The sequence below is a fragment of the Cyprinus carpio genome, chromosome A15 (genome assembly GCF_018340385.1).
Source record: "Cyprinus carpio isolate SPL01 chromosome A15, ASM1834038v1, whole genome shotgun sequence".
NCBI classification, from domain to species: domain Eukaryota; kingdom Metazoa; phylum Chordata; class Actinopteri; order Cypriniformes; family Cyprinidae; genus Cyprinus; species Cyprinus carpio.
Window position 1 is genome coordinate 29027456 of NC_056586.1, and position 15703 is coordinate 29043158.

The window sequence follows — 15703 nt, forward strand, 5'->3', positions numbered from 1 at the left end:
TTTTGTTCTTTCCGTGCTGAATTGGCTGTCTGGTAAGCAGGTGGTCCCCGCTGCAAAGGCCTTGATTCCAAGGTATTAAGTTAAGGGGGAGTTTTCCAGGAAATTCTGCATGAGCTGCCATGCCCGAGATTAACTCTGTCACTGTTGTGTGTGGGATTTCTGCATGGGTGTCTATTTGCTTTTAGGCACATCACGGTATAAATATTTCCCAAATAAGCACTACAGAGGAATTGAGGAGGTTTCTGCCCAGTGTAGTGGTCATCCCGTTAAGCCCTAACTGCTTGAAAGGTCCTCGGTTTGAGGAAACCGAGGCAAGAAACAGCTGATCCCTTTTGAAGAAAAGTATGAGACACTTTTAGACTACAGTGGGCTTTTAGAAGTGTGCAACTTTGTGCGCTTTTTCGCGAGCCTGCACTTAAGGTTTCGGTCTGTTTTCAGCAGGCAGGTTTCCGTGGTGTAGAGGTTATCACGTTCGCCTTACGCGAAAAGGTCCCAGTTCGAAGAAACTGGGCGGGAGACGAATGAAGGCTTGTTGTTCTTTCTGTGCTGAATTGGCTATCTGGTAAGCAGGTGGGTCCACGCTGCAAAGGCCTTAATTCCAAGGGAAGTTAAGGGGAGATTTTTCAGGAAATTCTGCGCAGATGCCATGCCGAATAACTCTTGTCCTGTTGTGTGTGGGATTTCGCAGATTGGCTATGTGCTTTTGGGCACATTCACGGTATAACTATTTCCCAAAATGAGCACTACAGCGGTGAATTGGAGGAGTTTCTGTAGTGTAGTGGTCATCGACACGTTCGCCTAACACACTCGAAAGTCCTCGGTTTCGAACGAGCATAAACAGCTGATCCCTTGGGAAGAAAAGTATGAACCCCTTTTAACTCCAGTAGCTTTAGGAAGTGTTACCTTTGTGCGCGTTCAACTCGAGCCTGCACTTAAAGGTTTTCGGACTGGTTTCAGCGGGGCTTCCCGTAGTGTAGTGGTTAGCACGTTCGCCTGCACACACGCGAAAGTTCCCCAGTTCGAAACTGGGCGGAACGTGACTCTCTTTGTTCACAATTGTACAATTTGCTTTCTGGTTGAGGAGGAACTCAACGTCCTAGACGTGGGCAGCAGTAACTTCCAACACCGACAGTCCCCTCTATACTTTTAACCAGGTAGTTTCAATGAACAGATGGCTGGGGAACTCAAAGACCCAATATAAAATATTGTTCGTACAACGTTTTAAAAAAATGAAATAACCGACAACCACAGAACAAAAACATGCCACAGAGGTTTCCAGCAGGCAACTGGAAAAATGCTTAGTTTGCCGCTAAAAATAGAAGGTATTTGCCAAAGACTGGACACAGCCAACAAGTGCCAATCTGTATTTGAATTTCCGTTTTCCAGGGAGGCGTGGGCCGTATTTGAAACGGTCCCCGACAACAAACCCTTGGGTTTATTTGCCCGGTTTTTTATTCCCGTAGTGTGAGGTGGTATCAACTGTTCCCCCGCCTATACTGCGCGAAAAGTGGTAGCCCACCCCCCCAAGTGTTTCGAACTGGGCGTATGAACAGAATGGAAGGCTTTTTTTTTGTTCTTCTTTCCCCTTGTGTGTGGAAACTTTGTGTCCATAATCTGATTGGCTTAAATCTGGTTGGTGTGTCCCACCGCTTGTGCAATGCCCCTTATTTCCCAAAGGTTAAAGTTTAATTGGGAGATTTTTTCCAGGAAATTCCCCTGTCCCGAAACTGGCCCCATGCCGTAAATTTAATATAACATCATGTCGCCCTTTTTTTGGTGTGGGGTGGGATTTTACGCGCGATTGTTGTCCTATTTGGCTTTTTGGGCTTTTATCCACGGTATACATATTTCTTCCCAAATGAAGGCACTTACGGGTGAGTCGTAATGCGTTTCCTGCGCTAAGTGTAGTGGTAAGGTTGGAGTCATCAAAACCCTTTTCCCTCCTAACACGCGTTCCGGCTTGTCGACCCCCCCAACTGGTCCTTTTTGAAGAAAAGAAATGTAGAAACTGCTTGCAGACTCCCAGTGGAGAGCTTAAGAAAGTAATGCTGCGTGATATGCTTTTCACCGAGCCTTTACTTAAAGTTCGGACTGTTTGCAGCAGGCAGGTTTACCTGTAGTGTGAGAAGTGAGTTATCACGTTAAGCCTCACCGCTTAAAAGTCCCCAGTTTCAGAGCTGGCGGGGAACAGTGATGCTCTTTTTTCCACCATTGTGCAAGTGTGGCTTTTCTGTTGAGGAGGAACTCAGCGCTACCAAGACTTCGACGAGAGGCATGAATACAGATCCCTTAAAGCTGTAGTTGATGCAGAAATGAAGAGCAGTGATTGTTTGACCCACCGATAAAGCCTCAACCACACTCATGACATTTCAGAGCTACCTGGCTTTGCGTCACGAGGAACACGAAAGGTATTTGTCTGAGTGGCGGAAACTGTTTGAGCAGCGCTCTACGTCCGATATGTATTTTTTTGGGTGCAGAACAGCAATTAAACCACACTAGGCAGCGTAACTTCCACCGCCGACAGTCTCTATACTTTTAACCAGGTAGTTTCAATGAAAAGATGGGCCTGGGTGAACTCAAAGACCCAATATTTCGTCTATAAGATTTAAAACGTAAAAAAATTAAATGAGAACCCCGGAAAAACAGCACAAAAGGGGAAATGGCACCCACAGAAGGTTTCCCTTGCAGGACCAAACTGGAAAAATGCTTGGTTTGCGGCTAAGAAATGAGAAGGTATTTACAGAGCTAGAGCCTTTGCAGAAAGCAATCTGTAATTTGATTCGTGTTCCAGAAGTGATGGGTTAAGAAAAGGTCAGACCTAGCGTTCTGCTGGTTTCCGTGGTGTAGGTATCCGTTTACTTGCATCATGAAAGGTCCCAGTTTGAAACTGGTAGGAGCAGATGAAGCTTTTGTTCTTTCTGTGCTGAGATGTGGCTATCTGGTAACGGAGGTGGTCCACGCTGCAAAGTCCTTAATTCCCAAGGTAAGTTAAGGGGAGATTTTCAGGAAATTGTGCAGACTGCCATGCACGGATGCTCTGTCCTGTTGTGTATTGTGGGATTTCGCGCAGATTGTCCTATCTTGCTTTTGGGCACATCCGCGAGGTATAAATATTTCCCCAAATGAGCACTATAGAGAGGTGAGGTTTCTGTGGTGTAGTGAGGGTCATCCGTTATTTCTTTGTGAGAAAGGTCCGCAGGTTGGCGGGAAACCAAAGGCTGAAGCGATCCTTTTGAAGAAAAGTATAGAACCCCTTTTATACACAGTGGCTTTAGAAGTGTTACCTGGTTTAGCTTTGCCTTTTCACCGATCCTTTGGCAGCTTCAAAATGTTTCGGCGTGTTTTCAGCAGGCAGGGTATTCCGTAGTGTAGCGGTTTCTCTCACAGTTCCGCCTCTCCAACGCGACCAGGTTCCCTCGCTTAGTTTCGACTGGGCGGAGAACAGTGACTCTCTTTGGGGCACTATGGGTATTCACCGTGCGCTGTGCTCTGTTGAGTTGCCTGAACTCCTTCTGAACGCTACCAAGGATCGCTCTCTAGTTCGCGAGGCAGTAAATTCCACGTCCGACAGTCTCCTAGGACTTTTAACCCAGGGAAGTTTTCAGTATGGAACGCATGGCTGGTGAAACGTTGCACAGGACTCCACTACCTTTCGGTCTACAGCGTGTGGTAAAAAAAAAAATTAAATGAGACGAAAAAACGCACAAAGAAACGGCCCCAGAGGTTTTCCCTGCAGACAGACTGGAAAACATGCTTGGTTGGCCCGCTAAGCCAGAGTCTGTGCAGACGTGACATCTCAATGCAATTTATTGACTTGATTCGGTGTTTCCATAGAAGGCTGTGCGTTGAAAAGGTCAGACACCAACCCGGGATGCGGTGTAGCCGGTTTCCGTAGTGTAGCGGTTGATCACTTCGCCTTCCACACGCGAAACGGTTCAATGCTCCCCATCGCGTCGAACTGCTCCCAGTGGGCTCGGGCGACCAGAATTTGGAAGCTTTTGGTTACTGCACATTCGCCTGTGCTGATTGGCTATCTGGTAAGCAGGTGGGTCCACGCATGCAAAGGCCTTAATTCCAAGGTTAATGTTTGTTAAGGGGAGTTTTTCAGGGAAATTCTGGCGGCAGACTGCCATGCCGATGAACTCTGTCCTGTTTGTTTGTGGGATCGTATACGCAGATTGTCTATTTTGCTTTTGGGCGCACTCACGGTATATAATATTTCCCAAATTGCACCTCACGCCTCGAGGACCTATAGGCACCGCCTCCGTCGGGGTATCGGATACTGTGTGCTGTGTAGCGTTGTTTATGTGTGTGTGCTCTATTGTGCACGTGTCGCCTAACACCATCTTTAACAGGTCCTCGGTTCGAAACCGAAGCAAAAACAGGTGATGGCCCTTTTGCAAGAAAAGTATAGAACCCCTTTTAGACTAACAGTGGGCTTTAGAAACGTGTGTAGCCTTGTGCGCTTTTCACACGAGCCTGCACTTCCAAAAGGTTTCGGACTGGGTGTTTCAGCAGGCAATGTTGCCGTAGTGTAGTGTTATCACGTTCGCCTCACACGCGCAAGGTCCCCCGAGTTTTCGAAACTGGCGGGACAGTGACCTCTCTTTTTCACATGTAAACAATTGGGCTTTCTGTTGAGGAGGAACACAACGCTACCCAGACTTTGCAGCCAAGATGCCTGATACAGTCACTAATGCTTAGTTGATGCATAAATGAAAGAGCAGTCATTGGTTCGCCTAGAGCGAAAATCCTAAACCCACTGCGTGACATTTCAATCCTGCCTGGCTTTCGTCTGAGACACGAAAGATATTTGGCTGAGGTGCCTTCTGTTGACAGCAGCTCTCGTCACGATGGCCTTTCTTTACACAAGGTGTGAAGACAATTATTAAAGCCACCTAGGCGAGCAGTAACTTCACGCCGCAGTCTCTATACTTTTAACCAGGTAGTCTCAATGAACAATGGCTGGTGAACTCAAAGACCCAATATTTCCTAGTAATTTAAAAAAAAAAAAATTAATGAGACGAAAAACAGCACAAAGAACCGCCACAGAGGTTTCCCACAGAACAACTGTAAAAATGCGTGGTATTTGGTGCCGCTAAAATAGAAGGATATTGCAGACTGACAGCACAAGGCTTATGTAATTTGTTCGTGTTCCAAGAGGCGTGCGTTTGAAAGGTCATACACAACTATTTTGCCGTTTCCGTAGTGATAGAGGGTATCAGCGTTCGCCTTACACGCGAAAGGTCCCCATTCGAACTGTGCGGGACACGATGAGGCTTTTTGTTCTTCTGTGCTGAATTGGCTATCTGGTAAGCAGGTGGTGCCACGCTGCAAAGGCCTTAATTCCAAGGTCAAGTTAGAGGGAGATTTTGCAGGGAAATTCTGCGCAGACCGCCATGCCGGAATTAACCTCGGTCCTGTTGTGTGTGGAGATTTAACGCAGATTGTCTATTTGCTTTGGGCACTTCCACGGTTTTTTATTATAATATTCCTCCCACAATGAGCCCTAACGAGGAATTGAGGAGTTTCTGTAGTGGTGGTGGGTCATCACTTCGCTAACACGCGAAAGGTCCTCGGTTCGAAACCGAGCAGAAACAGCTGTCCTCTTTTGAAGAAAGGTTTGAAACCGTTTTGGAATAGATTTGGTTTTTTGAAGTGTTACCTTTGTGCGCTTTTCACCGAGCCTGCACTTAAAGTTTTTTTCGTTTATGCGCATATTGCTCGTAGTGTAATGGTTTTCACGTTCGCCTCACACGGCTAAAGGTCCCCCGTTTCGAAACTGGCGTGGACAGTGACTCTCTTTTTCACATTGTACAATTGTCGTTCTGTTGAGGAGAACCTCAACGCTACGCACAGACTTTGCACAGTACCTTCCCGCCGACCGTCTCTATATTTTAACCAGGTATTTTCATGACAGCTATGGCTGGTGAACTCAAATACCCATTTTCGTACAACGTTTAAAAAAAAAAAATTAAATGAGACCGAAAAACGCACAAAAGGAACACGGCCACAGAGGTTTCCCGCAGCAACTGTGAAAAATGCTTGGTTTTTGCGCTCAAATAAAAGGTATTTGGCAGACTGGAACAGCACAAGGCAATCTGAAGTTGATTCGTGTTCCAAGTAGCGTGCGTTAAAAGTCAGACACAACCTTGGTTTCCGGTTTTCCGTAGTGTGAGGTTTATCACTTCGCGCGTTAACACTCGAAAGGTCCCCATTCGAAACCTGGGCGAGACAATGAAGGCTTTTGTTCTTTCTGTGCGAATTGGCTCATCTGGTAAGCAGGTGGTTCCACGCTGCAAAGGCCTTAATTCCAAGTTAAGTTAAGGGGAGAGATTTCAGGGAAATTCTGCGCAGAATGCCATGCCGAATTAACTATGTCCTGTTGTGTGTGGGCTTAACAGACATATTTCGCTATTTGACTTTGGGCACATCACGGTTTATAAATGATTTCTCAAATGAGCACTACAGAGGAATTGAGGACTTTTCTGAGTGTATGGTCATGCACGTTCGCCTAACACGCGAAAGGTTGCTCGGTTCGAAACCGGCAAAACAGCCGATCCTTTTGAAGAAAAGTTGAACCCCTTTAGACCTACAGTGGTCTTTAGAGTGTGATTTTGTCGCTTTTTCACCGTAGCCTGCACTTAAAGGTTTCGGACTGTTTTCAGCATGCAGGTTTCCGTAGTGTAGTGGTTTTATCACGTTTGCCTCACAACGGCGAACAGGTCCCCAGTTTTCGAAACGGGCGGAACAGTGACCTCCGCTGTTTTCACAATTGACAAATGGCTTTCTGTTTAGCAGGAACTCAACGCTACCAAGGACTTTGTGCAGCAGTAACTTCCACGCCGACAGTCTCTATACTTTTAAAGCAGCGTAGTTTCAACTGAAACAGATGGCTGCTGGTGAACTCAAAGACACAATATTTTCGTAATAACGTTTAAAAAAAAAAAAAATTTAATGAGAAACGAAACGAACAGTCAAAAGAAACGTCCACAGAGGTTTCCCCGCAGACAACTGGAAAAATGCTTGGTTTCCGCTAAAAATAGAAAAAAAATTTGCAGACGGAAAAGCCACAAGGCAAATCTGTATTTGACGTCGTGTTCCACCCCAGCCGTGCGTTTAAAGGTCAGACACTAACCTTGTTTCCGGTTTCCCGCAAGTTTAGTAGGTATCACGTTCGCCGTACACGCCGAACAGCCCCACGGCGAAACTGGGCGGAGGACAGATGAAGGCTTTTGTTCTTTCTGTGCTGAATTGGCTATCCCTGTAGCAGGTGGTACACGCTGCAACAGAGCCTTAATTCCAAGGTAAGTTAATGGGAGATTTTTCAGGAAATTTCTGCGTCAGACTGTCATGCCGATTACTCTGTCCTGTTTGTGTGTGGGATTCCGTTACCAGATTGCGTCTATTGCTTTTGGTGCACACACGGTATAAATATTTCATAAGTGAGGCACTACAGAGGAAGTGAAGGAGTTTCTTGTATTTATGTGGTCATCACGTTCGCCTAACACCGAAGGTCCTCGGTTGCAAACCGAGCAGAATACAACTGCTCCCTTTTGAAGAAAAATATGACGCCCTTTCTAGACTACAGTGGGCTTTATTTGGTGTATACAGAGGGTGGCGGTTTCACGTGCGAGGCCTATCACTTAAGTTTAAGGTTAAGTTTTCAGCAAGACAGGTTTCCGTAGTGTCACTGGAAAATTCTGCGTTTCGACACTCAGACGACAAGAAACCGCAGACTACGAAACTGGGCGGGAACAGCGACTCTCTTTTTCACAATTGTACAACTGGCTTTTTTGCCAGAGGAGGACCTCATCGCTACCAATCAAGACAATTGGCACAGTAACTTCCACGCCGACAGTCTCTATACTTTTAACCAGGGAGTTTGCAATGCTACAGATTGGTCTGGTTAACTCAAGACCCAAATTTTCGTATAACTATTTTACAAAAAAAAATTAAATGAGACGAACCCCAACAGCACAAAAGAAAGAGCACATTGAGGAGTCCCGGCGACAACTTGGAGTTGCTCCGGAGCTGCCGCTACTGTCTAGAAGTTTATTTGCAGACTCGAACCTCCCACGGTCACTGTCCTTTGATTCGTGTTCCAAGCCTTTCTATATCGTTGCGAAGGTCGACACAACCTGGGTCCTCGGGTTCTGTATTGTGTACAGGTTATAACGATCGCCTTAACAATAATTCTCTTCCAGTTTTTTTCTTTCGCGGAGACAGATGAAGGCTTGTGTTCGTTCTGTGCTGAATTGGAAATCTTAAGGCAGGTGATCCACTTTGAAGCAAAGTACCCCATTTTTATCCCCCCATGTATTGAACCCCTATTCCTTTTGTTTTTTAGACTACACGTTCGGGTCATGCCGACAAGGTTTAACTCTGTCCTGCGCTTTTCCCGATTTACGCCAGACTTGTCCTGGAAAGGTGCTAAGAAGGCCTGTTTCAAGCGGTAGGAAATGAGTTCTCCCCCGCTAGTTTGTTCACTACAGTTGTTAGAATTGAGGGAGTTGTCTGGTAGTGTAGGGTGTCATAACGTTCGCCTAACACGCGAAAAGGTCCTCGGTTTTCGAAATCCTTGGGAGCGGAAAAGTGACTACTCTTTTTGACAGAAAAGTATGAACTTGGCCTATTTAGACTACAGTATGGAACTCGAAGTGTTACGCAAGTGCTTTGGCCGCGTAGACTTCACTTTAACGGTTTCCGACTTTCTCGATACTTACCAGTTGTTTTTTCCGGAGTGTAGTGGGTATCACGTTTCGCCTTCATGAACAGCCTCAGTTCCCCATTCGAAACTCAACGGGAACCAGTGGAATCTCTTTTTCACAATTTCGGTCTATACGCTTTCGTTGAGGAAACTCAAACGCTACCAATTCAACTGAAGACGGCCAAAAAAGGCTGCATACAGTCAAAAAAAAAAAAATGCAGAATGAAAGAGCGTCATGTTTGACCTAGACAAAAAACCTAAACCAACACCTCGTAGGCCTTTCAAGCCTGCAAAAAAAAAAAAAAAGGAACACGAAAGCATTTTGTCTGAGTGGCCTTCTGTTGAGACCATCGCTCTACGCACGATAGGCGCTTTATTTACACAGGTGTGAAGACAAATTATAGCCACACTAGCAGCGTACTTCACACCGCCGACAGTCTCATCTTGTACACCAGGATTTCCTAAAATGAACAGATCAAAAAAAAAACTCAAATATCGCCCAATATTTCCGTTATAGCGTTTAAAAAAAAAAAAAATGAATGGACCAAAACAAAACAGGCACCACAAAAAGAAATCGGCCCACCCCCAGAGGTTTCCCGCAGATCAACTGGAAAAAAATGCTATGGTTTTTTGCCGCTAAAAATAGAAGGTTTTATTTTGCAGATCTTCCCCCCTTTACCTGACAGCACAGGCAATCTTGTATTTGATTCGTTCCAAAGGCGTGGGTTGAAAAAGTCAGACACAACCTTGTTTGGCGTCACCACCGTGAGCAAATATTTCCCAAACGAGCACCGCCAGAGAAATCGAGAGTTTCGTGGAAGCGTGCGGACAATACGCTCACTTAACATCGGCTGAAAGGTCCTCGGCTATTCCAAACCTGGTTAAACAGCGATCCCTTGAAGGCGCAGAACCCCTTTGGACTGCAGCGGCTTTAGAAAGTCACCAGCGCCACCGGGCCTCACCCAGTTAAGCTCGACCGTTTTCAGCAGCGCGTCACGGTGAAAGGGGCATCACTCACGTCGCTTCCCCACATGGAAGGTCCTCGGTCCTGTTCAGCTGACTCCTTTGAGAGTTTGTAGCATACCAAATGCCTCCGCCTTAAGACGCACAAAGGTCCTCTGTTCTGTAAAACTCCAGCAGAAAAACAGCTGATCCCTTTTGAAGAAAAGTATGAACCCCTTAGACTACAGTGGGTTTTAGAAAGTGTTACCTTTGTGCGCTTTTCACCGGAGCCTGCACTTAAAGGTTTCGGACTGTTTCTCAGCAGGCAGGTTTCCGTAGTGTAGTGGTTATCATGTTTCGCCTCACACGCGTAAAGGTCCCCCAGGTTGAAACTGGGCGGAACAAGGTGACTCTCGTTTCACCTCAATATTGTACAATGTGGCCTTTCTGATTATGAGGAACTCAACGCTACCCATGGCACTTTGGCAGCAGTAACTTCCACGCCGGACAGTCGCTACGTTAACCGTGTAACCAGACAGTTTTGCAATGAACTCATTGCCGGGTGATGCACAGCTCCCGTACATTATCCTCAGTATAACGTTAAAAAAAAAAAAATTAAAAATGAGACACAAAAACTAGCACAAAAGAAACGCCGACAGAGGTTTCCCGCAGACAACTGGAAAATGCTTGGTTTGCCGCTTAAAACTAGAAAGGTCTTTGTCAGACTGAACATCACAAAGCAATCTGTAGTTTGATTCGTTGGTCCAAGAGGCTTGCGATTAAAAGCGTCAGACACCACCTTGGTTGCCGGTTTCCGTAGTGAGAGGTTATCACGTTTCGCCTTACAACGCGAAGGTCCCCATTCGAAACTGGCGGAGACAATTGAAGGCGTTTTGTTTCTTTCTGTGCTGACTTGGCCTATCCGGGTAATGCAGGTGGTCCACTCGGGCAAATGCCTTTAATATTCCAATGTAAGTTAGGGGGAGATTTTTCTGGAATTCTGCGCAGACTCCCATGCCGAATAACTCTGGCCTGTGGTGTTGTGGATTTACGCATAGATTGTCTATTTGCTTTTGGGCACATCACGGTAAACAAATATGTCCCAAATGAGCACTACAGAGGAAGAGGATTTCTGTAGTGAGTGGTCGATCACTTTCGCCTAACCCGCGAAGGTCCTGCGCGTTCGAAACCGAGCATAAACAGCTGATCCCTTTTGAAGAAAAGTATGAACCCCTTATTTGACTACAGTGGGCTTTAGAAGGGTGTTAACCTTTGTTGGCGTTCTTTTCACCGAGCCTGCAACTTAAAAGGACATTTTGACTCGATTTTCACAGCATGGCATGTTTCCGTAGTGTGTGGTGGGGGGGAGTGGGGGCCACATTCACGCCTCACACGGCTTCTACCAGGGTTCCCCCATTCGAAACTGGCGGTAACAGTGACTCTCTTCTCTTTTATTCCGACAATTGTACCATATGTCTTTTTCATGTGATGAGGAACTCAGAACGCTACCAATCCTGTTGCAGTCCAATAGCAATTAAATGACAGTCACGTAAATCTTTAGTTCGATTGCAGAAATAGCAAGAAGCAGATCCTTGGTTGACCTAGATCTAAAACCTAACCCACACTCCTTTCCATTTTCAAGCCTGCCTGTCTTTCGGCTGATGAACACTAAAGATATTTTTCCTGAGTGAGCCTTCCCCTTTTGATCAGTGGACATCTCTAACTCACGAAAATGGTCCTTCCTTTACACCATGTGCTAAAGACAAATTATTAAAGCCACCCTAGGCAGCAGTAACCTCCACTCCGACAGTCCTCTATACTTTTAAAACAGTAGTTTCAATGACCAGATGGCTGTTGACTCAAGACCCCAATATTTTCGGATAACGTTGAAACAAAAAAAATTAAATGAGACGAAAACAACAGCCCAAAAGAAACGCCACAGAGGTTTCCCCGCAGACAACTGGAAATGCTTGGTGTGCCGCTAAAAATAGAAGGTATTTGCAGGACTGACACCAGCAAAGACAATCTGTAATTTTTGATTCGTGTTCCAAGATGCTGTTGGTTAAGGTCAGAGCCACAACCTTGGTTGCCGGTTGTCCGTAGTGTAGAAGGTTATCACGTTCGCCTTAACGACCGCGAAAGGGTCCCCAGCTCGCAACTGGGCGGAGACAGATGAATGTTTTTTGTTCTTTCTGTGCTGATTGGGCTATCTGGATAAGTGCCAGGTGGTCCACGCTGTCAAAGGCCTTAATTCCAAGGTAAGTTAATGGGAGATTGTTCATGAAATTTCCTGTCGCAAGACATGCCATGCCGAATTAACTCTGTCCTGTTGTTGTGTTGGGATTTACGCAGATTGGCTATTTGCTTTGGGCACATCCAAACGGTAAAATATTCCCAATGAGCACTCAGAGTAATTGAGAGTTTCTGTAATGTTAGTTGGTCATCCCTTTCCGCCTACACGCGAAATGTGCTCGGTTCGAAACCGGCAGAAACAGCCATCCCTTTTGTAAGAACAGTATGACACCCTTTTAGACACAGATCGGCTTTAGAAAGTGTTACCACCTTTGTGCGCTTTTTCACCGAGCCTGCCGTTAACGTTTTCGGACTGTTTCAGCAGGCAGGTTCCGTAGTGTAGTGTTATCACTTTTGTCCTTCCACGCGAAAGGTCCCCAGTTTCGAAACGGGGCTGGACAGTGACTCTCTTTTTCACATTATTGCTCAAATGTCTTTCTGTTAGCGGAACTCAACGCTCCAAGACTTTGGTCAGCAGAATTTAACTTCCAACGCCGACAGTCTCTAGACTTTTAACCATGTAGTTTCAATGAACAGATGCTGGGTAACTCAAGACCCCAATCTTTCGTCTAACTTTTAAAAAAAAAAATTATGAACGACAAAACAGCACAAAGAAACGGCCACAGAGTTTTCCCCGCAGACAACGAAAATGCTTGTATTGCGGCTAAAATAAAGGTATTTGCAGACTGAACAGCACAAGGAAATAAGCCAATCTGTAATTTGGATTCGTGTCCAAGAGGCGTGCGATGCCGTTGAAAAGGTCAGACACAACCTTGGTTGCCGTTTTCCGTTACAGTTTAGAGTAGAGGTTATCACGTTCGCCTTACACGCGAAAGGTCCCCAGTTCGAAAACTGGGCCGGACAGGAGACAGATGAAGGCTTTTGTTCTTTCTGTGCTGAATTTGGCTATCTGGTAAGCAGGGTCCACCGCTGCAAAGGCCTTATTCCAAGGTAAGTTAAGGGGAATTTTTCAGAAATTCTGCGCAGACTGCCATGCCGCATTCCTCTGTCCTGTGTGTGGGATTTACGCAGATTGTCTATTTTGCTTTTGGGCACCTCACGTGTAGATAAAGTTTCCCAAATGAGCACGACAGAGAATTGAGGATTTTTCTGTAGTGTAAGTTTGTCTACGTCGCCTAACACTCGAAAGTCTCGGCTTCGAAACCGAGCAGAACAGCTGTCCCTTTTGAAGCAAAATATGACCCCTTTTAGACCTACGTGGGCTTTTAGAAAGTGTTACCTTGTGCTTTTTCACCGAGCCTCGCACTTAAAGCAGTTTCGGGACCGTTTTCAGCAGGCAGGTTCACATAGGGTGTTAGTGGTTATCACGCTCTCGCCTCACATCGCGGGCAAGGTCCCCAGTTCGAAACTGGGTGGGAAACAAAGGACTCGCTTTTTCGCCACTGTTTTTACAATTGGCTTTCTTTGAGGAGGAACTCAACGATACCAACACTAGGCAGCAGTAACTTCCACGCCGACAGTCTCTATACTTTTAACCAGGTAGTTTCAATGAACAGATGGCTGGTGAACTCAAAGACCCAATATTTCGTATAACGTTTAAAAAAAAAAATTAAATGAGACGAAAAAACAGCACAAAAGAAACGGCCACAGAGTTTCCCGCAGACAATCGGAAAAATGCTTGGTTTGTCCTCTAAAAATAAGAGTATTTGCAGACTGAACAGCACAGGGCATCTGTAATTTGATTCGTGTTTCAAGAGGCGTGCGTTGAAAAGGTCAGACACACCTGGTTTGCCGGTTTTCCGTATATGTATAGGTTACACGTTCGCCTTACACTTGCGAAAGGCCCCAGTTCGAAACTGGGCGGAGTACAGATTAAAGGCTTTTGTTCTTTCTGTGCTGATTGGCTCTCTGGTAGCAGGTGGTCCACGCTGCAAAGCCTTAATTCCAAGGTAAGTAAGGGGAATTTTTTCAGTAAATTCCTGCGCAGACGCCATGCCGGATTACCTCTGTCCCTGTTGTGTGGTGGGATTTATTACGCAAGATTTGTCTTATTGCTTAAGGGAACCATCATCGGTATAAATAGTTGCCTACAAAGTGCGCAAACTACAGAGGAATTGAGGGAAAGTTTCTTTAGGGTGTAGTGGTCATCACGTTCGCCGAACCAGCGAAAAGGGTCCTCGGTTCGAAACCGAGCATCAAACACTGATCTCTCTTGAAAGAAAAGGACAAGTTATGGGAACCCCTTTTTAGAACTACATTGGGGCTTTAGAAAAGTGTTCACCTTTTGTGGCGCTTGCACCACGAGGCCTGCACACTGAAAGGTTTGGTTGGTGGTACGGTGTTGTTCAGCAGGAAAGCAGGTGCCTTCCGTAGTGTGGGGTTTAGGTAGTGTAGTAAATCTAAGTGTCGCCTCACACAAGCGAAAGGTCCCCAGTTCGAAACGGGGGGGGGGGGGGGGGGGTGGGGGCCGGGAGGAAAAAACAGGCGGGAAAAAGATGACTCTTTTTTTCACCATTGTTACAATGGCTTTCTGTTGAGGAGGAACTCAACTCTAGACCACAGACTTTGCAAGCCAAGAGGGCATGGGATACCAGTCACTACAGATGCTATTGAGTTGATGCAGGAAATAGTAAAGAGCGCAGTCCCCTTGTTTGACCCTAGAGCTAAAAACCTAAACCGCCACACTCGTTGACATAGTTCAATAGCGCGTGCCTGGCCTTTCGTCTGACGGAACCACGAAAAGATATTGTGTCTGAGTGGCTTTCTGTTGAGCAGGCAGCTGCTACGTCGACTATGTCTTTCTTTACACACAGTGTGAAGACCAATTAGTAAGCCACACTATGGCCGCGCCAGTAACTAAACTTCCACGCCGACAGGTCTCTATACTTATTAAACGGTATTTCATTGAACAGGATGGCTTTTGGTGACCAAAGAACCCAATATTTCCTATAACGTTAAAAAAAAAAAAATTTTAAATGCACGAAAAAACGCACAAAAGAACAGCACGAGGTTTCCCCGCAGACACTGAAAAATGCTTGTTTGGCCGCTAAAAATAGAATTGTATTTGGCAGACGAACAGCACAAAGCCATCTGTACTTTGATTCGTGTTCCAAGAGGCGGGGGTTGAAAAGGTACACCCTTGTTGGCTGGTTTCCGTAGTGTAGAGTGTCATCACGTCTCCTTGCATTTGAAAAGGTCCCCAGTTTGGAAACTGGGCGAGACGAATGAAGGCTTTTTGTTTCTTTCTGGCTGAATTGGCTATCTGGTAGCAGGTGGTCCACGCTGCAAAGGCCTTAATTCCAAGGTAAGTTAAGGGGAGATTTTTCAGGAAATTCTGTGCAGACTGCCATGCCGCATTAACTCTCTGTCCCTGTTGTGTGTGGGATTTACGCAGATTGTCTATTTGCTTTTGGCCACATCACGTTTTGTGTGTGGGATTGAGCCCTACAGAGGATTGGGAGTTTCTGTAGTGTATGTCATCACGTTCGCCTACACGCGCAGGTCCTCGGTTCGAAACCGAGCAGAAACAGCGATCCCTTTTGAAGAACAGTATGAACCCCTTTTAGACTACAGTGGCTTTAAGAATGTTTACCTTTTGTGCGTGTTCACCGAGCCTGCCCGTAGGTTTTCGGACTGTTTTCAGCAGGCAGGTTTCCGTAGTGTAGTGGTTATCACGTTCGCCTCACACGCGAAAGGTCCCCAGTTCGAAACTGGGCGGGAACAGTGATGCTCTTTTTCACAATTGTACAATTGGCTTTCTGTTGAGGAGGAACTCAACGCTACAAAACTTTGGCAGCA

At 45.9% G+C, this 15703-nt stretch overlaps 1 non-coding gene across 1 annotated transcript; it reads left to right on the plus strand.

The window, feature by feature from the left end:
- The first annotated feature begins 15555 nt into the window (after positions 1–15555).
- On the plus strand, positions 15556–15628 carry trnav-cac. Its single transcript has one exon. It is a non-coding gene; the product is annotated as a tRNA-Val (tRNA).
- The last annotated feature ends 75 nt before the right edge of the window (positions 15629–15703 follow it).